Genomic DNA, 20,202 nt, shown 5'->3' with positions numbered 1-20,202 from the left:
GGGTGGGAGGGAGGGTGACGCAAGCGGGAAGAGATATGGGAACATATGTATATATATAACTGATTCATTTTGTTGTGAAGCTGAAACTAACATACCATTGTAAAGCAATTATGCTCCAATAAAGATGTTTAAAAAAAAAAAAAATAAGTGGTACTGGGAAAACTGGTCAGCTACATGGAAAAGAATAAAATTAGAGCATTTCAGCACACCATATATAAAATAAACACAAAACTGAATAAAGACCTAAATGTAGGACCCTAAAGCCCTAGAGGAAAATACAGAACATTCTTCAACATAAATGATAGCAACAGTTTTAGGTTCAGTCTACAAAGGCAAATGAAACAAAAGCAAAAATAAACAAATGGGACTTCACTACACTTAAATGATTTTGCACAGCAAAGGAAATCAAAGACAAGATGAAAAGACAACCTGCTGAAGGACAGACAATATTTGCACATAAGAGGTTAACACCAAAAAGATGACCAAGCAAGGGTTCATATCTAAACTACAGAAACAGCACATGCAACTCAATATCAGAACAACACACAAAATATTTTTATAAAAAATGTGAAGACCTAAATAGACATTTTTCCAAGGAAAAAATACAGAGAGAGAGTCAGAACTCACAAAGATGCTAAACATAGCTAATTGGCAATAAAATGCAAACCAAAACAATGAGATATATCACCTCAGGCTTATCAGAATGGCTGTCATCAAAAAGGTCACAAATAACAAAGGTTAGTGAGGATGTGGAAAGGGAAGCTCTTGTACACTCTTGATGTGAATGTGAAGTAGTGCAGCTACTGTGGAAAGCAGAATGGAGGTTCCACAAAAAACTAAAAACAGAACTACCATAATATCCTGCAATTTCACTCCTGGGTATATAAGAAGAAGACAAAAACACTATTTCAAAAACATAACTGCACACCAATGTTCATAACAGTGTTATTTGCCATAGCCAAGATATAGAGTCAAACTAAGTGTTCATCAATAGGTTAGGGGACAAAAAAGATTTTCTATGATGACTTCAGCAAAAAATGAAATTTTGCCATTTGCAAGAACATGGATGGACCTGGAAGGTATTATGCTTAGTAAAATAAGCCGCAGAGAAATCAAGCCTGGTAGGTTATCACTTACACGTGGCATCTAAAAAATTGAATACAACAACAACAAAACAGACTCAGAGATTAAAGAACAGACTAGTGGTTACCAGCAGGGAGAGACAGGATGGAGGAGCAAAATAGTGGTAGAAATTCTGAGGAAGAATCCACTATGTATAAAATCAATAATCTACAGTGACGTACAGTATAGCATGGGGAATAGAGCCACTCTTCTATAATAAGTATAAATGGAGAACAAGCTAAACATTTATGAAGCACTATGTTGTACCTCTGAAACTAATATAATAATGTAAATTAACTATAGATCAATAAAATATAAAGTAAGAAACAATAAAGGGGAGACACTGGTTATTAGATAGAAATCAATTAAATAAACACAAGTTTTGGAAATCAAGGAATTAAAAAACAACATGTAAGACACAACATTGGCATTTAAAGTGTATGATCTATTCATTTAAGGGGTGAAAAATGGTACCCATTCTCACAATTTTGTATATCTAGGATAAATTATTATCTACAAAAATATGTTACAAATATTCACTCAAAAAGAAAGAGAAAATTTGGATTAACCCACTTTAGTATACAAATTAATATCAAAGTCTCTATGTAACATTGACTTGAGTAAGTTCTGTTAGCCACTTCTAGGTTCTTTGTGATGTAAAATCTTTTAAAGCATAAAAATCAGCCTTTCTACATTTTTCCATTAGACATACATATAAGTTAAAAGAAATGAGATGACAGAGCAATCAACCAGGAAGGTGAATTTACTGAGAAATAGTCATTCGTTCTCCCTCCTCCTTTTCTTTTCCTCCTTTTCCAGCTCTCTTTCCGTTCCAATCAGGAAAAGTCTTGAGAGTTCTGAGAATATTTCTTTGAGGGCTTCAAATGACCATACCTACATCCTCTGCCACAACTACACACACAGGAACAAAAATAAACCTCTGCTATCTACTCATGTAGGAGGGATTTGTGCAAAATAAACTCCTACATGGAGACCAACAGGTGAGTTTTCTACCCGTTCTTTATAATGTCTTTCCATTATCATAAATCCCACACATTATGAGGCAGAAGCGGTTATGTGAGCTCTTCCTTGAAGATAAAAACTCGCAGTCATTTCAAGTACCTGGTGATCATAGGGTACATCCAGGGAAGGTGCCATCCCCCTTGGGGGTGGGCAGTGAATGGGCTCCCGCAGCCATGCACCTCCTGATGTACAGATTCTGGAGAAACAAAGGGCGGTCACACCGCAGTTAGCCTGTCAGGCTGTCGGGCCACTGGGCAACCCTAGCAGCTTGCAAGTGACCCCTCAGTTGCTGAAAGCAAAACTCTGTCCCCCCTGTAAAGCCAGGCAATTTGGGCCAGAGAGTCAGAGGAGACCGGTAATAAACTCCTCCTCTCTGATCACCTCCTTGGGGTTACAGCAACCCCATCTCCAAACCCAACTCTGATCCTGGAATGCCAAAGTGGGAGTGCAGGTGGGCTCTTCCGGTGCTTCAGCGCCCTCTGGGAAGCCCCCTATTTTGAATATGATTTGAGTTTGATCCTGTGAAATCATCAGAACTTCCCACCACAGATAAATGAGATCCTGGCCTTTATTAGTACGCACGGTGAACACGGCTGTACGTTCCAACCCTCCTATTTTACCCACCTATTTTTATCCACCTTCCTCCCTGTGAGTACCTTTGACCAACTCTGAGCTCAGACTCCTGACCTATTACAGTGACTTTGTCAGTCTTTCTTTAAAAATAGACAGGTAGGGCTTCCCTGGTGGCGCAGTGGTTGAGAGTTTGCCTGCAGTACGGGGGACACGGGTTCGTTCCCCGGTCCGGGAGGATCCCACATGCCGTGGAGCGGCTAGGCTCGTGAGCCATGGTCGCTGAGCCTGCGCGTCTGGAGCCTGTGCTCCGCAACGGGAGAGACCACAACAGTGAGAGGCCTGCTTACTCCCCCCCCAAAAAAACAAAAAAAAATGGACAGGTAATGAAATGAATTAACCCTAGAAGCAGCAGCACAGTAAGGGAAAGAAAATCATGAGAAGTTATCTAATCACAGACACAGCCATCCAGGGCTCTGTCTTATCTGCTGGGGCATAAGAATGGGACCTTCCTAAACTTGAAGGGCATCCAATCAAATAGGTAAAAGTGTTGCTCACCTCTGGCTCTTGGAGGGATTCCTAGGCAGTCTACCCAGTGTATACTAACTGCAAAACACTGTCATGGTTTTGAAACACCCATGTTCCAGGAAAGCTTTTTGGGGTGCATGGGGAAGGTTTCTTCTTGACATCAAGCAAAAAATAAATCACCAAGCTCTTTGAGCACAGGGGTTCTTAAGAGGGCAGTAGAAGGAAGGAATGGGCAGAAAAGACAATCTCCTCTCAAGTGCAGTTCATTTTTCCAAAAGAGAAGGATTTAGTCTCAGTTTAAGGAGAACACTTTTAAATAGCTGGGACAGCTCCAAACTGCAGTTTAGGAAACGAGTATTTCAAAAGAACAGTGCTTTAAAAGTCCTGGCAAGGCAGCAAGAGGATGAAGAGTTTGTTTTGCATAGTTTTGAACACAGGAGTAAAGAAGCAGAGGCATCTCTGACTAAACGGCCCTGAGATCCTATGGCATCAATGGGTCAGTTGCAGGGGGCACGGGGTTTGGGAGGCAATATTTCTCTCTCAACGTTTCCCAGGGCAGCTACCCCTCCCTACCCTACCCCCCTACTCCCTTCACCCTTCCTCCCTCCGCTGTTGGGTCCCCAGGGACAGCACTTCTTAAGCTGGAAGGCTCAGGCACCACCTCTGCAGTCTGGATTCTTCCTGGAGCCTGAGAAGTTCTGGGACAGGAAGGCAGGTCTGCAAGGCCGCTGGGGTGCAGTCGGACCTGGAGGCCTGGAGGGGAACTGAAGCCCTGAAGCCCACCCACGTCCTTGAAGCCGAGGGAGGAACACATCCCCCTAACAGTACTTCTCAGGGCTTAGAGTGTTTCCCATCCAACAGTGATCCATACTCACTTGAGGCAGCAAGGACTGCCTCTAACTGACCCACTCGATTCCACCTTAAGGGTCCTCACACATAAGTGAGAGCGCAGCCCCCGGTTCTCCTTAGTCAGCTGAGGCCAGTGCTGCGGGGGTCCCTCCAGTCCCATCCCCACCCCCTTCTTCTAGGACTGTATCTAATACAAAAAAGAGCACAGAAGAATTGGATGAATCAAGGGACCTGGGAGTCTGGGTATGAGTTTGAAGACCAAGAACCAAAGGCACAATTTCATATTATTGGAGACTCTTGTGGGGTGTGTGGGGGGGTTAGGAGGCTGAGAAGCTGAGTCGACCTGGTGAGTCCAGCCCCAGGACACCACACAGCCCCGCCCCCCCTTCCCTGCCATCAGAAAAGGGGTGCCGCAACTCCAGCCAGGATTCTGCACTTCCCCCTCCCTGATTCTCCTCCAAAAGAGCAGGTGGCCCCCCTCTGAGGGCAGGGGCAAGACAAGGCACCAAGTCCCCCTGCATAAGGCACTACTGGAAGCTCTTCCTGAACAGCAGTGCTGGCTTGGAGCGAACCCGAGCACCGCCAAAGTTGGTCTCGTCCTGCAGCTGAGAGAAGCGGGTTTAAGTCAGCTGCCCTGGCTTTAAATCAATCAGCCCCCCCTTTACGTCAGGTGACCCGACTTTAAATCACTGTGTGCCCCTCAAGCCTGCAACTTCTAAAGTTGGGAACTTCACTTTGACCCCAGCAGCTCACATAGCTGAATGCACACTGTAGTCACCCCCAAGCCTGGCTTAGAGGCAAGATATAAGGTAAGGGGATGGGCGTGCACTCATGGTGATGAGAGTGTACTTCATGGACCAGAAGGGTCTAGGTACTCTGGGGTACAGCAAGCAGTGCACGATACAGCAGCTCCCTGGCAAAGCTGGTGATGCACAGGGAGAGTGGGCACACCCAGGCATGCAGAGGGTCCAGGATGGGAGCTGGGGCACAGCCAGCCAGGAGGGTGTGAAAGCGGAGGATCTGAGCCTTCTCGAGAAAGGCAGACACCGAGGATGGATGAGAAACAAAGACCAGATGAAATATGGATTTGAAAAACACACCCTGCTCTTGAAATTGGTGTGGGGGGGGCACCCCAGATTTGAGTCTTCTTACTCCCCAGTACCTAGTGCTTTGGCCTTTACCCAATTACTTATAAAATTACTTATAATATCTATCCCATATAATACTGCATTTGTAGTGCTATTGCATGTTAATGTTTCTAGAGTGGAATAATCTTTTCTACAAGAAAAATGTACACTATCTGAAACAAATTAAAACCCCTCTTTATAAAGTACTATATTGGACTTCCCTGGTGGCGCAGTGGTTAAGAATCTGCCTGCCAACGCAGGGGACATGGGTTAGAGCCCTGGTCAGGGAAGATCCCACATGCCACGGAGCAGCTAGGCCCAGGCAACACAACTACTGAGCCTGCAGGCCACAACTACTAAAGAAGGCGCACCTAGAGTCGGTGCTCCACAAGTGCAGCAAGAGAAGCCACCGAAATGAGAAGCCCGTGCACATCAACAAAGAGTAGCCCCCTTTTGCCGCAACTAGAGAAAGCCCGCATACAGCAATGAAGACCCAACGCAGCCAAAAACTAATTAATCAATCAATTAATTAATTATTTTTCAAAGGAACTATATCCTTCTGTACAACTTATCTGGGAAGAACAGAGAGATGGCGTGAGAGAGTGAGAAAGACCAATATTTAGTGCACATCTCTCATGCAAGTGCTCTGCTGGCTCAGATATATTTATCCCAACTTTACAAACAAGGAAATAAGCTCAGAGAGGTTTATTAATTTTCCCAAAGCCAAACAGCTATTGAGTGGCAGAACCAGGATCTGAACCAAGTCTGTTACCTTCAAAGCCTAAGTCCTCATCACAACAAAACTCAATTAATATTTACATTTATCGAATTACATTGAAACCTGGGGAGTTCTTGGCACAATCCTGAATAAGAGTGAGAAAGAAAGAGATAACATTGTTCCGACAGTCAACCAAAATTTTTGGAGCAGCTGCTAAATACCTGGCCATTTTGGGGGTTCAGCAGTGATCACGACAGGAAGAGTCCTGCTTCCATGAACCATGTAGTGGGGAGGAGAGACGGGTGCAACTTGGGTGAGGGATTTCACCTTGCTGGGCCTCTGTTTCCTCATCTGGAAAATGGGATGGGTGCTCCTCATTTTGTGGGATTGTCCAGCTCTCACATTTTCTGATTCCATAAGAAGCATTTGTTTTCCTGTTTCTTTAAAATTCATTCAGGCCATGAGCCGTGATGAATGTTGTTAGCTGCAACCTAAATCACTCTATTCCCACAGTTTCCTGTGATCAGGTCTTTCCCCCAACATGACTCACAATCAGTCAAGTCCCAGAACCTAAGGGGCACCCAGGAGAAAAATTCCAACCCTTGCTTCTCAGGAGCTCTGCGGTCTACCTGCCAGGTAAACTTAACTCACCTGGCACAAGGTGGCCATCCCCGGTTGCACATCAACATGATCTCAGGCACAAACCTCCTTGTTTTTCCATTTTGTCTTTAAGTTACTTGTTGAAACAACTGTACAAATATGACAAAGATATAAATTCAGACATTTTCTGCCCCCAGTGCCTACTAATAAATGATTTTCTGCCACTTTAATGATAAAGATAGAACATTTCAACATTCTGCTGCCCTTATTACTTGTCATTTTTGCTGATATTTCTATTGAACACATCTTTCAATATTTGAACAATGAACATTTATGTAGGTTGTTGCAGACCCAGTCTTTAGTGGTAAAGGCTTTGTTGTTATATTTCTATTACGTTTCCTTTAAAAATCATTATCCTATTTAAATGGATTAAGTCAAATCTATAGGCATTTATCTTATGAATATTGATGAAATGAATACCTAGAGGGCAGTAGTACAATTTGATTGGACTTGAGAACCTCTATTAGCACAGTTAGGTAAAAATATTATCTATATGTAAACTAAAGAACATGCTGAGTGAGATTCTCTGACTCTTTTTCACTGTCTGCCCCTCAAGCCTGTGAGAAATGGAATATTTTTTGCTATCTCAGTAAACAAAGTATGTCACAGTCATCAGCACTTGCAGCCCTCCAGTGTGATCCGCGGGCCCTGAGGAACTCAGGATATGCAAATACAGAATGGAGGCCCCAGACAGCTGAGGGTGCACATCAAAGGAAGGATTTCAGTGAGCCCAGACTCTGGCATCTTCGCATACAAAGGAAAGCGCTACATTCCTCACGTTGGGAGAGCAGGTTTTCCTCAGTCAACCATCACCTTTTGATGTTCCCCATTACCTGCGTCAGTCCCCTGCCCTGTCCCCTCCCCCCGGTACTCTAGCTCAGGGAGGAAGGAGCACAGAGGGACTCTGCTGAATAAGGGGCCTGCGAGCCTCGGGAGGAGTTTTCAGCCGCTTTCCCCGCAGACGGGAGGAGGGGGTATTTACGGACCCTGCGCCTCCCTTGCCCCGTTTTCCCTGAGGACGCTCAGGCCGACCCCCCCTCCCCACGCCCCCCAGGCCCCGTGAGCCACGCCAAGGACAGGGGCGAGAGGAGGGACCGAAGTTCCCCGGGACCAGACGCTGGGGGCCGCTCTTTCTATACAGCAGCGGCGGGTGACAGTGAACTCCTGCCCGTCAGAAGCTGGTCTTGCCCTGCCGCCTGGGCACCGGAACAGGCGGAGCGTCGGCGCCCACTTACCGGCCCGCCGTCCCCACGACTGTCGCGGCTTCGGCCGCCGGTGCCCCTCCAGAACCGGCAGCCTCAGTGAGGCCGCCCTCCCCTCGGGCTCCGGGGCAGTTCCCAGAAGGCGGAGGGAATAGACCCCGAGCCGCCGGGAGTTCCGGCTCTGCGGAAACGCGGGCTCCGTTCTGGGCTTAGTGGGTGGGACCGCTCTGCCCCGAGGCCTTCCGGGCGGGAGGAGGGCGCCGGGCGAGGAAACCGCAAGGAGTGCAGGGCCCCAACGGGCGTCCTGGAGGGGCGGCCCGGCCTGGGGGCCCCGCCCACTGTGACCGCAGCCCAGGCCTTTTTCCTGGAATCCTAAACAAAATAGAAAGATACACGGTCTATAGTAAATATTCACAAATGATTGTTTCTGCTGTGCTTACTATCCTATTAAAGGTGTAAAATCCATAAAACACTTTAAGGTCAAAGTTAACTATGAATTTTTACCTTTCCTTATTATGTCTCTGCTATTCCCAATTGTGGTTAATGAATCATAGACTGTGGCGTCACTAGTTAAAAATGAGCTTGTTTAAAAAATAGAACTTAGGCCCACCGGACCTACTGAATCACAATCAGAACTTTTACAATCTCCCCAGTGTACTTGTGTACCCATGAATAGCTGAAAGATACATTCCTACCTCGACGTATCTTTTCTGTCTAAGAAATACACACATTTTATCCAGTTTGACATAAATAAAACACTCAAAAATGCATATGCCTGTGTTGAAACCATCATTTTATCATTTCTTTTCCAGATAAGTATAGTCTCTATACTGATTTTGTGGATCACATGCCACATTCTTTTCTTGTAGTTAGAAATAAGGTAGAGAAAGTTACTTTGTAAAATATATATATATATATATATTAGTGGATAATTCAAGACACTCTTCTAAATTAAAACCAGTTCTCTTGTTTTCTTATTGGGTCACATTATGAACTCTTCCCGTGGCCACACAATATGTGTACTTTTAGTTTCAGGGACTGCTGACATTCCAGGATGTGCCCATAGATTTCTCTCAAGAAGACTGTGAATGCCTGGACCAAGATCAATGGGAATTGTTACAGGGAAGTGCTGTTACCCAAGTACAGGAACCTTCTCTCCTTGGGTGAGGATACCTTCCTTCCAGAATTCCTTATCCACCCACAGAGTTTAGAGTCCTTCATTTGTAGAATGTCTCCTGGAATCTTCTGCTTCCTACAATAGGCTTTCAGGTTGCAACATTTCAGGAAAAATTGGGAGTTTGTGGGTATAATTTCTCTTATTCTTTAAAACTGCAGCCTCCCTTTTAATACACTTTTTAACTGCTTGGGATGTGTCTATATGAACTGTGTACTATATGCTTCTGTTATAGTCCTTACAATATTTTATTGTCTTATTTTCTGTAACAATTTTCCATGGATTATTTGGGCTTAATGTATACTAAAAGGGAGACTGCGATTCTGGGACTTCCGTGGTGATGCAGTGGTTAAGAATTCGCCTGCCAATGCAGGGGACACGGGTTTGATCTCGGTCTGGGAGGATCCCACTTGCCATGGAGCAGCTAAGCCAGTGGGCCACAACTACTGAGCCTGTGCACCACAACTACTGAAGCCGGTGCACCTTGAGCCCGTGTGCCATTTATTTTTTGGAGAATAAAACCACCTCTGAGTGATCAAAATTTAGACCAGCTAGTCAAAATGCTTTATCACCTGTTCTTTTAAAACACTGATCAACGGAACAAGTTTTACTAGGGATAACAGTGTAATTGTATTCTGGAGTTCATTTCGGCAATATGGTTTATGACCTTGATGCTGGATGACGACATTTCTATTAATTGTCTGTTCAATGATTAAAGTCTCACGTGATCTGAGTTCAGACTGGAGTCATGCTGGTTGCTTTCTCTCTATTGCAGATTTCTTCCAGTACGAAAGGACAAGAGCAATACGGCTTACTTTACAAAAAGTCTGCAAGCTAAATGATGATAAAATCTACATTCAATTAATTTATACATACCTTACTGTAGAACCGGGTTTGTTATGGTGGCAGAGCCCAGTAATTATGTAAAACTGAAACCTTTATCTGCACTGTTTCAAGTCCTCTTCCTAAGAATATGTTTATAATCAACATTCTTTCACAAATGATCCAATTTAATTGACTAGAGCATTTCTCATATTAACTAAATGGAAAATTCTAGGCTATATACAAATTCAGAAAGGGCCAAAAATCATCAACCCCCATGGATTATTACAACCCATTGCTGAGGCATTCAAATTACTTATTAAAGAACCTCTATGTCCATCAACATCATCAATTTATATATTATTTCCCCAATGCTAGCCTTATCCCTGTCTCTCACAACATGAATTCCTCTTCCCGTATCTTATCCACTAATTAATATAAATGTAGGCATATTATTTATATTAGCCATATCAAGCCTAGCCATTTATTCCATCCTCTGATCTGGATGAGCTTCACATTCAAAATACTCACTCACTGGAGCCCTAGGGACAGTAGCACACACAATCTCATATGAAGTAACGTAGCAGTTATTCCATTCTCAGTCTTACTGATAAATGGATCATTTATACTTTCAACAGTAATTATTACACGAGAACACCTATGACTAATTTTCTCCTGACCCCTACCCAGAATCTGATTATCTCCACAGTAGCAGAAATCCAATGAAGCCCCACTTGATTTCACAGAAGTCGAAACAAAACCTGTATATGTCTTCAATGTAGAAAATGTAGCAGGCCCATTCACCCCGTCCTTCCTAGAGAATATGTCAATTTCCTTATAATAAACGTTTCCACAACAATCTATTTTTAGGATCATTCGACAATTCCTAGGTGCTAGAATTATAGATTCTTTCATCTTGTGAATATAGTTTTTTTAAAAAATATTTTTTATAGTTTTACTACCTTTAAACAAAATGTACTCCATCGCTGTGGAATATTCCTTCATAGGAGCACGCATGGTTTATTTCTGCATACGCTTGTGATGGCCTTCAGTTTCTTTCAGGTTTGGCTCCTGTGGCTGCAGAGTCCATGTCCGTGTGTCCTGGTGCAGAGCTGGGGGGTTTGTGTTCAGCTGGGAAGAACACTGTGGGTCTGTGTGCACAGACTTCGTTCTCTGAGGCCCGATTGTTTCACAAGTGGTTGCACCCCCCACTGTGCACCAGGCTTTCCATTGCTCCACATCCTGCTGATATTTGATACTGTGTCTTCATGTCTGCCATTCTGGTAGGTGTGTGCACAGTAGTTTTCTTATGGTTTTAATCCCTCGGTTGTTAGTGAAGTTGTGCATCTTGTGGTATTCATGGATTACTTCCTGTTGTTTTTTAAAAAGTTTTAAAAATTGTGGTCAAATACACAAAACATAAACTTTACTATCTTAACCATTTTAAAGTGCACATTTCAGGGTCAAGAAGTAATTCACACTGTTGTGCAAACCTGACTGCCATCGTTCTCCAGAACTTTTTCATCTTGCAAAATTGAAAGAGTCCCCGTTAAACACTCAGTCCCCATTTTCCCTCCCTCAGCCCCTGGCACTCAACATCCTACTTTCTGTCTCTATGTTTCCGACTGCTCTAGGGACCTTGTATGAGTGGATCAAGCACTGTTTGTTTTTTTGTGTCTAGCTTACAACACTGAGCATAATGCCCACAAGGTTCATCCCTGCTGCAGCCTGGGTCAGAATTGCCTTCCTTTTTAGGCTGAATAACAACATCCCGTTGTATTGATGGACCATGTTTTTCTTCTCCATTCATCCATTAGTGGACACATGTAATATCTACATTCATTTCTCCTGTCATAATATTTGTGGAATAACGTCAGAAACTCCTATGAATCAAAAGTCATTTGCCATTAACTTTTTTCTTAAACTTTTTATTGTGAAAAACATCAAAGCTAAGAAAAGGGAAAAATACATGTCAGCTTCACTTGTGTTCAGGGCTTAATGCTTTACGGATTCACTTTATGGATAGACTTTATTCCCTGTGTGTGTGCTATTACATGCATGTGCATGTGCCTGTTTGCATACATATGCTGTGCATGTGCATAAGTGTGTGCACTTGCACACGTTAGTGTGCACTTGCTCACGTTAGTGTATGCCTGGGCATATATGTGCATGTGTGTTCATATGCTAGTGTGTGAATATATTTGTGCTGTGCACCTGCATATGTTTGTGTGTGTGCTGTGCCTGCCTGTGTGCACAACTGTGTGTTTGCTGGAACCACTTGCAGATACATCCGCATGCAGCTGCTCTAACAATCCTGCGTAGCCACGTAAAGGGCACAGATCTCAGGGATTTAAATGGATGGAGCAGGATGTCCTGACACAGAGTCTGTCTTCCAATGACTGTCACTGTCTCAGTAACATCCTTCACACCTTCTTTAAGCCACATTCAGTGTCCAGTTTAGACCCCCATTACATTCAGTCACCTGTCCCAGGTCCCCTAAAGCTACAATGTCACAGTTGGAGAGCCCGGCCAAGGCTGGGGGTGCCCCTCCTGTTGGCCTGGCCTCCAGGCTCTACACTTGGCTCCTGTGTTCCCATCTCTCAGCCAGGCCCTGACTTGGATGGGGCCGCCACCTCTTTCCTCACAGGGTCCCATCGCCCAGTCAAGGGGGTTCATTCTCCCAAACTCAGCATCAGGAGTGGGGGCGTGACAGTCCCCACTGGGTCTCCTTCATGTGAGACCCTGTGCTGTTGAAAGAGCATGCGCCCTGCCCTCGGGGGTGGGGGCTGGGGGGTGACATGCGGCCCACGATGGGCAGACGGGTCACCAGGTGGGGCGAGCCAGTGTGCAAGGAATTCCACGGTGGGCTGTCCTCTCCAACGGCTTCTGTGCCCCTACCGCTCCCCGTGCCTCCCCTCGAAGACAGCGCGGTGCCCGGGACCGGAGCCATGGGAGCCGTCAGCCACCGCCCCCTCTACACACACGCACACGCACACGCACACACACACACGCACACGCTGCAGGGAAGCAGGACCTGAGTGCAGGGCTGTCAGTGGCCCTGAGCGTCCCGCCCGGAATCGACCAGCGGAATGGACAGACCGGATCTCCCGGCCCGGACCATGCAGGACTGTCCTGCCTGGGCTTCCAGTGCGGCCGCCTCCTTCTGGAAGCCTGGGAGGCTGGAATCAGGCCAGTTCTTGTCTATCCTGGCAGCAGACTGGGCTGCACTCTAAGTTCGTGGCTCACCCGTGGATCCTGACCATCAGGTGGCCAGAGATATTGGTAACATTTCTGTTTTGCCTGTTGAAATGTTTAATGACAAAGATTTTGTTCAGTTTCCTGATGTGGGTGTCCAAAGATGAGGGACCCATGTGTGTGACCTGTACCTCCTATGAGATCAGCCCTAAGCTAGTTTAAACATGATCAAGTTCTGTCTACACGGTAGATTTAGACCTCTGCCTGTCCTGTCTACTGATTATGTTTAGAGCTGACCATGTGTTGTCCATAATAAGAAGATTTAGACCTGACTGTGTTCTGTGTACGCTAGGACTATGGGAACCTGGGTAGAGACCCAGCCTGGCCGCAGTACTGGGAAGATCCGTGCCTGCATCTGAAGGTCAGTGCTTAGATGTCTGGGGTCTGGAGCTGAGGTGGGCTTATCTAAGTAACAGCCTCTCTTCTGAGTGTGGTTACCTGGTCCTCCCAAGGGTCAGTGCTATGGTCGGGGCCTTAGTCTTAATCCCTGCAACGTTCACCTTCCATAGGGCTTGTGGAGAATCCGCAGGAGGGCTACCTGGCAATCATTCCAATTCACCATCATGTGCATGGTGCGTAGGGAGGCAGGTTTAGCTGGTGAATTGATTGCAGGGCACGCAGTTTGGGCAAAAGGCCGATGGGTAACAGCTGAGGCTGCTGCTGAGCTCTCCTTCCAGTCTACCGTCCCTACTCAGAAGCGTCCAGAGCTGCCCCTCGGCTTTCAGCCCTGCTGTCCTATGAGTTATCTCAACAAGTATGTGAGACAAGAAAGGACTGAGCCTGCCAGAACCAAGTAATGTGTTCACCTCTAGCATGAAAGCTTTAAAAAGAGGTAAAATCAACAGAACCAAAGTGAAAAGAGGAGGACTTCTCTGGGACAAGTGTGGGGAGAGGAGACCCACCTGCCACTTTTTCCCATCCCAGGAGGTCCCAGGAACACAGCTTGTTTCCACATTAGGGGAGCCACCAACAGAGCCATGGTGTCCTGACAAAGGGGACATGTCCCCCAGGTGCAGGGTCTGGGGAGGTGAGGTCACCCTGGAGACTGTGCATGTGTGACCCCAGTTGGGGGAGTCTGGTGAGGGCGGTTCACCCTGGGACTGTGGACATGTGACTCAGGCAGAGGGGTCTGGGTAGGATGGGTCACATGTTGAGAGAGAACGTGTGACTTTAGGTGCAGGGTCTGGGGAGGTGGAGTCACCGTGGTGAGTGTGGATGTGCAATCCCAGGTAAAGGGTGTGGGGAATGTGTGGGTCTCACCACATCTGCATGGGTCAGGATCACATGTATGGGGAGACCCCATATGTGCTGTTTGCCTGCAGTGTTTCTTTTCCCCTTTGAGATTTCCAACCTCTGCATTAAGTGTGTTGCCCTGATTAACCTGTGGTACCTTTTCTTCTCTTAATCTTCTCACATTCATATGAGGTCAGGCATGTTTGAGTGGGTTGCTGCTCTGTGTGCTGGTGAGTGACAACACTTGGTGGTATCATATTAATATCATATCATATCATATGTCTAATCTATGGGGGTCATCACTGCCTGGGTCCCCCTGGACAAAGGTCAGGTGAGCACAGACTAGCCCCCCCCAAGAATGGTCTCCCATGTGCCATGTGAGGGTACCGTGATGGCCCCTAAGGTAGGGGACTGTGTCTGGGCCTCCGACATTTGTGATGAAGGGGAGTCGAAATGGAATCTCAATTAACAAGGCATTATTTTAACAAGTTATTTTAAGTGAAATAAAACACACGTCACATACCCTTTACCATCATCACCGTTTTAAGTGCACGTTTCTGAGGCATCATATCTATTCACTTTCTCGTGGAGCCATCACCACCATTCCTAGAACTTTTCACCTTGCAAAAACAAAATTCGACAACCATGCAAGTCTCACTCCCCATTCCCTCCCACTGCCCCTGGCACCGATATCCACTTCAGTCCCTGAGTTGTCGACTCCAGGGCACCCACTGGAGTGGAATCCTGCAGTGTTTGCTGACGGGTCACTTTGGAAGAGCTGACTTTCAGTCTGAAGCTCTGCCTGTTTGCATCTGAAGAATCTGCATTTAAGGAGAGGATGTATGAGGAAGGGGGTGTATGAGGAACAAAGGTGTCCGGGGTGCAGATGAGCCAGGACCTGACCAGCTGCCTGTTGGGCCCTCTGGTCCCATCTCTTGGTCTGTGCCTCATCTGCATCATCACTGGCCCCGCTGGTACCCCTGGGGTGTTGTTGTGTGAGTGAGATTCCCCTGGTGCCCCTGCTCTCCTTCCCTCCTCCTGCTGGTTGGGGAGGGAACTGCTTGCTGTGTGGTCTCTACTCCTGAGGCATGAAGGACCCTGCAGCATGGACCTGAAGAGTGTGGGTGTGGTCCCAAGAGCATGGGACCCACATAGGACACAGCACTGGGGTATGACAAGTGCTAGGGCTGCCTCATCACTGACAGGGAATGGTGCCAAGATCCTGCTCGGGAGGGCGCGGTGGGTGGCCTGGGACCCCAGAGGCCCCATTCCTATCCTGGAGCTTGGACAGTGCATCCCCATGGGCTCCAGATTCACCCCATATCTCAGCCATATCCCTCTGTCCTGTCTTTGAACTCAGGAAAACGACCTCTACTGATCATTGTCCACAACATAGGCTTGGTCCTGTCGGTATTAAGATTCTTTAATTTAGCCATCCTGGGATAGCAGCTCTTTTTAGGCCTAAGAAGGAACAGCTCAGGAGTGTACAACAATTTCAGATGAAACTAATATTCGATGACTATCTCTATACTGCTAGGTTGTTGACTTCTATTAGTCATTATTCTCCTGGTTTTAGCTCTGATGTGGGGATTACAGTGGAGTCAACATTTAAATCTTCATAATCTGTGTATTTGTAGCATCAGTATCATTACTGACCCATAGTTTTTATGGTTTGGGAAGAGTTATTGATTTCATGTATCGTGTGAAGGATTCACAGAGATGACAGGGCAATTAAGATGAAAATAATGGCTGGTAAATTGTTCAAATTTTCTCTACCTGTGCCTCTATTGTACATATATGAGTTAGTTTAATTGTCAATATTAGTGAAATAATATAGAGGAGTAGAGAACTTCTTTTAAAAATCACTATTAATGTGTGTGATGAAAGTGTAAAAGTTCTTCCATAATCGGTGATGTTGTATCTTGAGAGCCTAGATGAAATTGATATGCCTTCGTGATATAAACTATTTTAGCCTATAATTTAACTTTGAAAAATTTACATCAATTTTTACTTTTATCTCATTTATTGAGAAAGACATAATTGTTATGCTTTTGGCTCCAAACTGCTTGAAAAGGACTTGAGTCCTTCCTTATTTTACATTTACATAGGTAGGATCTTCAAACATACGATATGGTGGAGGGCATCCATGCAACCATTCTACGTTAGGAGTAGCAGTTTAGTTTCCACTGCTGAGACTTCTGGTTTGGACATAAATGTTTTTCACAGTATGAAGATTATTAGCATTACTGCTGCTACTGAGATGAATGAGCCTAAAGACAAAATATTTCATGTTGTGTGTGCCTCAGGGTACTCAGAGTAATGTAGTAACCTCCCTGAGAGGCCAAGAAAGTGCTGCAGGAAGTCATATTTACTACTACAAATATACCTGTGAAGTGAGTTTTTGCTCATGCTGAGTTAACTGTATAACCTGAGAATAGTGGGAATCAGTGTAGGAAGCCTCCTATAATAGTGAAGACTGCTCCCATGGACATTAGGTCATGGAAGTGTGCTACTACATAGTATGTATCCTAGAGGACAATGTCTGGGGATGAGTTGGCTAAGATGACTCCTGTCAAACCACCTACTGTAAAAAGGAAAATAAAGCCTAAAACTCATAATAGAGTGGGAGGTCATATAATATTACCTCCGTGAAGAGTTGCTAATCAGGGACTTCCCTGGTGATGCAGTGCTTAAGAATTCGCCTGCAAATGCAGGGGAAATGGGTTTGATCCCCGGTCCCCGAAGATTCCACATGCCGCCGAGAAAAAGCCCGTGCACCACAAGTACTGAGCCTGCCTTCTACAGCCTGTGAGCCACAACTACTGAGCCCACGCGCCTAGAGACCGTGCTCTGCAACAAGAGAAGCCACTGCAATGAAAAGGCCGCACACTGCAACGAAGAGAAGCTGCCACTCACCGCAAGCAGAGAAAGCCCACGTGCAGCAACCAAGACAACACAGCCAAAGGAAAAAAAAAAGAAACGAAAAATTAAAGAGAGAGTTGCTAATCAACTAGATACGTTTACTCCTGTAGGGATAGAAGTAATTACGGTAGCTGATGCAAAGTATGCTCCTGAGTTGACAGCTATCCCTATGGTAAACATATGATGGGGCCACAAGAGAAATCCTAAAAAGCCAGTAGACATGACTCATACTATTCCCAAATAGCTGAAAGGCACTTTTTGTCCTAAATAGTATGTAATGATATGTGAGTTTATAACAAACCCTGGTAGGCCATGAATACAGACTTCAGGGTGACCAAAGAATCAAAATAGGTGTTGGTATAGGATTCGGTCTCCTCCTGAAGGGTCAAAGAAAGTAGTGTTGAGATTTCTATCTCTTAACAGTATGGCAATTCTGGTTGCTTGGACTGACATTGGTAATTATATTAAGATGGCTATAGTTGGGGAAGATTAAACAAATAATGGTGTTTGGTATTGGGATGTGACTGCTGGTTTTGTATTAAAGACTATAGTAATAAAAATAATAGCACCAAGAATTGAAGAGACACCTGCTAAATAAAAGGAGGAAATGGTTAGGTCGACCGAGGCTCCTGCGTGGGCCAGATAGCTGAATATGGGATTCCACTGGTACCAGAACCAGCTTCTACTATTGGTTATATGAGTAGGAGTAAGAATGATAGGGGAAGTAGTCAAAAGTTTATATGATTTATTCGGGGAAACGCTACCTCAGGTGTCCGAGTTGTTAGTGGGCCAAGTCAGTTTTCAAACCCTGCAATCATAATGGGTACAACTATAAAGAAAATTATTACAAGTGCAGGGACTGTTATGACTACCTTACAGATTTGGGCATCTCCAAGTAGCGCTCCAGGTTAGCATAGCTCAGCCTGCATTAATATACTTAAGGTGCTGCCTGCTACTCCAGCTCAAGCACCAAATAGTAAATACAAAATGCTGATATCTTTGTGATTTGTTGAAAATAATCAGCAGTGTATGAACAGAGGTAAAAAGACTGAGCTAGCATTCGACTGTAAATGTAAAGACACATTGAGCCCTCTTTCTCGTAAACCCTGTGCTGAATCAACAAATTGAATTGTAATTTCAAAGAAGCAGCTTCAATTCTGCCAGAGATTTTCCTGTCTTTTTTCTCTTTTTTTCTTTCTCAAATGAAGGAGAAGCAGACTGAAGCCAGTTGACTAGAGGACTGGCCTGTTAACTAAAGTTTCCTGGGGTTAAAACTCATCAATCTCGTAAAGATTTGGCTGAATTACAATGTTTGCTTTACATTCAATTGACGTAGGATGAAGGCTTGCAATCCTTATTTTTAGGAATTAAGTAAATTTTACTTGTTTAGGGTTATGAAAGCTCTTGGTCTGAACTAACCTAAATTCCTAGTCCAGCACTGATAGAATGGGTGTTATGTGTAGTAATCGTGTGGATATTATGATTGGTAATGATAGGAAGGTTATTTCTTTGTATGTTCAAATTGTTTTATTTTTGTGTTGTTTAATGAAGGGAACATAGTTAGTGATGTGGAGTATCCTGCAAGTAGAAATATACGTTGAGGACTGCTATGATAGCTATTAGTGTTGGTAGAAGGATGTTATCATTTTTGTTATCTCTTGGATAATTACTCATTTGGGTAAAAACCCTGATAGTGATGGGTGATGTCCTAATGATACTATAATGGTGAGGAAAAGGATTGTGATGGGAGGTGTTTTATCTCATGTGTGTGATAATGATACTCTTGTAGTACAATATCTGGGCATAAATAAGAAGAGGGTGTTGTTATGATATAAATTCGTATGTTTAGGATTGTTATAATTGGAATATACTTTATAATAGCTGTTATTCATCCTATATGGGCAATTGATGAGGAGGTGAGTATGGCCAAGTGTGCCTCAGCCTCCAGCTATGATTTATAATATCACTATGATTAATAGTATATTTAGCTTGATGAATGGTGACATGTGGGATAAAACTGATAGGGGTGCAATTTTGTCAGGCTGATAGCATCAGGCCTGCTGTTCATGGGATGCCTTGTGTGACTTCAGACACTCAGAAGTGAAATGGGGAAAGTCCTACTTTTGTGACAAGGGGAGATTGTCATGAGGGTGGATGCTGCTGGATTTTTGTTATTCTTTGTGTTCTTTGACCAGAGTATATTAGATTAATGATAATAGCCATTATAAGTAGTATTGATGTGGTGGATCGTTTTAGGAAATATTTGTTGGATGCTTCTGTAGCTTATGGGTTCATGTTTTTTATTAGAATGGGGATACCATTAACCAGTGTGAGCTTGTTATACAATTATGTTTCCTGAGAAAATGGTCAGTAAAATGATAGTAAAAACAATGAGAGTTTATTAGTACAGGAAGGATATACAACAACATTTTGGGGGTATGGGCCTGAAGCTTACTTAGAGAACCTTACTATATAGCATGTGGTGTAAAGTGGTAGCATGGAGAATGTAAAATTCTTAGGAAGAATTCAATTCCAGGAATAAGAGCATTGAAACCTCTATGATTTACTCTATCAAAGTAACTCTTTTGTCAGACATATTTCTTAAGTTTGTGGTGGGTTGCCTGGTATGATGACAGGTAGTGAAAACTCTCATATACATCAGGCTAATGTTAGCAGTAAAAAAACTTTTTATAAGAGATGTAGACATTGATCATATCAAAATTGTGGGTAGGATGCTCGAATTCATAGAAAGGAGATTGTTAGATGTGTTTTAATGGTGACTTGGGCTGTATATAATTCTGGCACCTAGGGATTGTGGAATGCTCCTAAAAATAGATTGTTGTGGAAATGTTTATTATAAGGAAATTGACATATTCTCTAGGAAAGACGGGGTGTGTGGGCCTGCTACATTTTCTACACTGAAGACATATACAGGTTTTGATTCTACTTCTGTTGAATCTAGTGTGGTTTCATTGGATTTCTGCTACTGCGGAGATA

The sequence above is a fragment of the Grampus griseus genome (assembly GCF_964374135.1).
Source record: "Grampus griseus genome assembly, chromosome: 2".
NCBI classification, from domain to species: domain Eukaryota; kingdom Metazoa; phylum Chordata; class Mammalia; order Artiodactyla; family Delphinidae; genus Grampus; species Grampus griseus.
The sequence above is the reverse complement of the archived record's forward strand: the minus strand, read 5'-3'. Positions refer to the sequence as shown.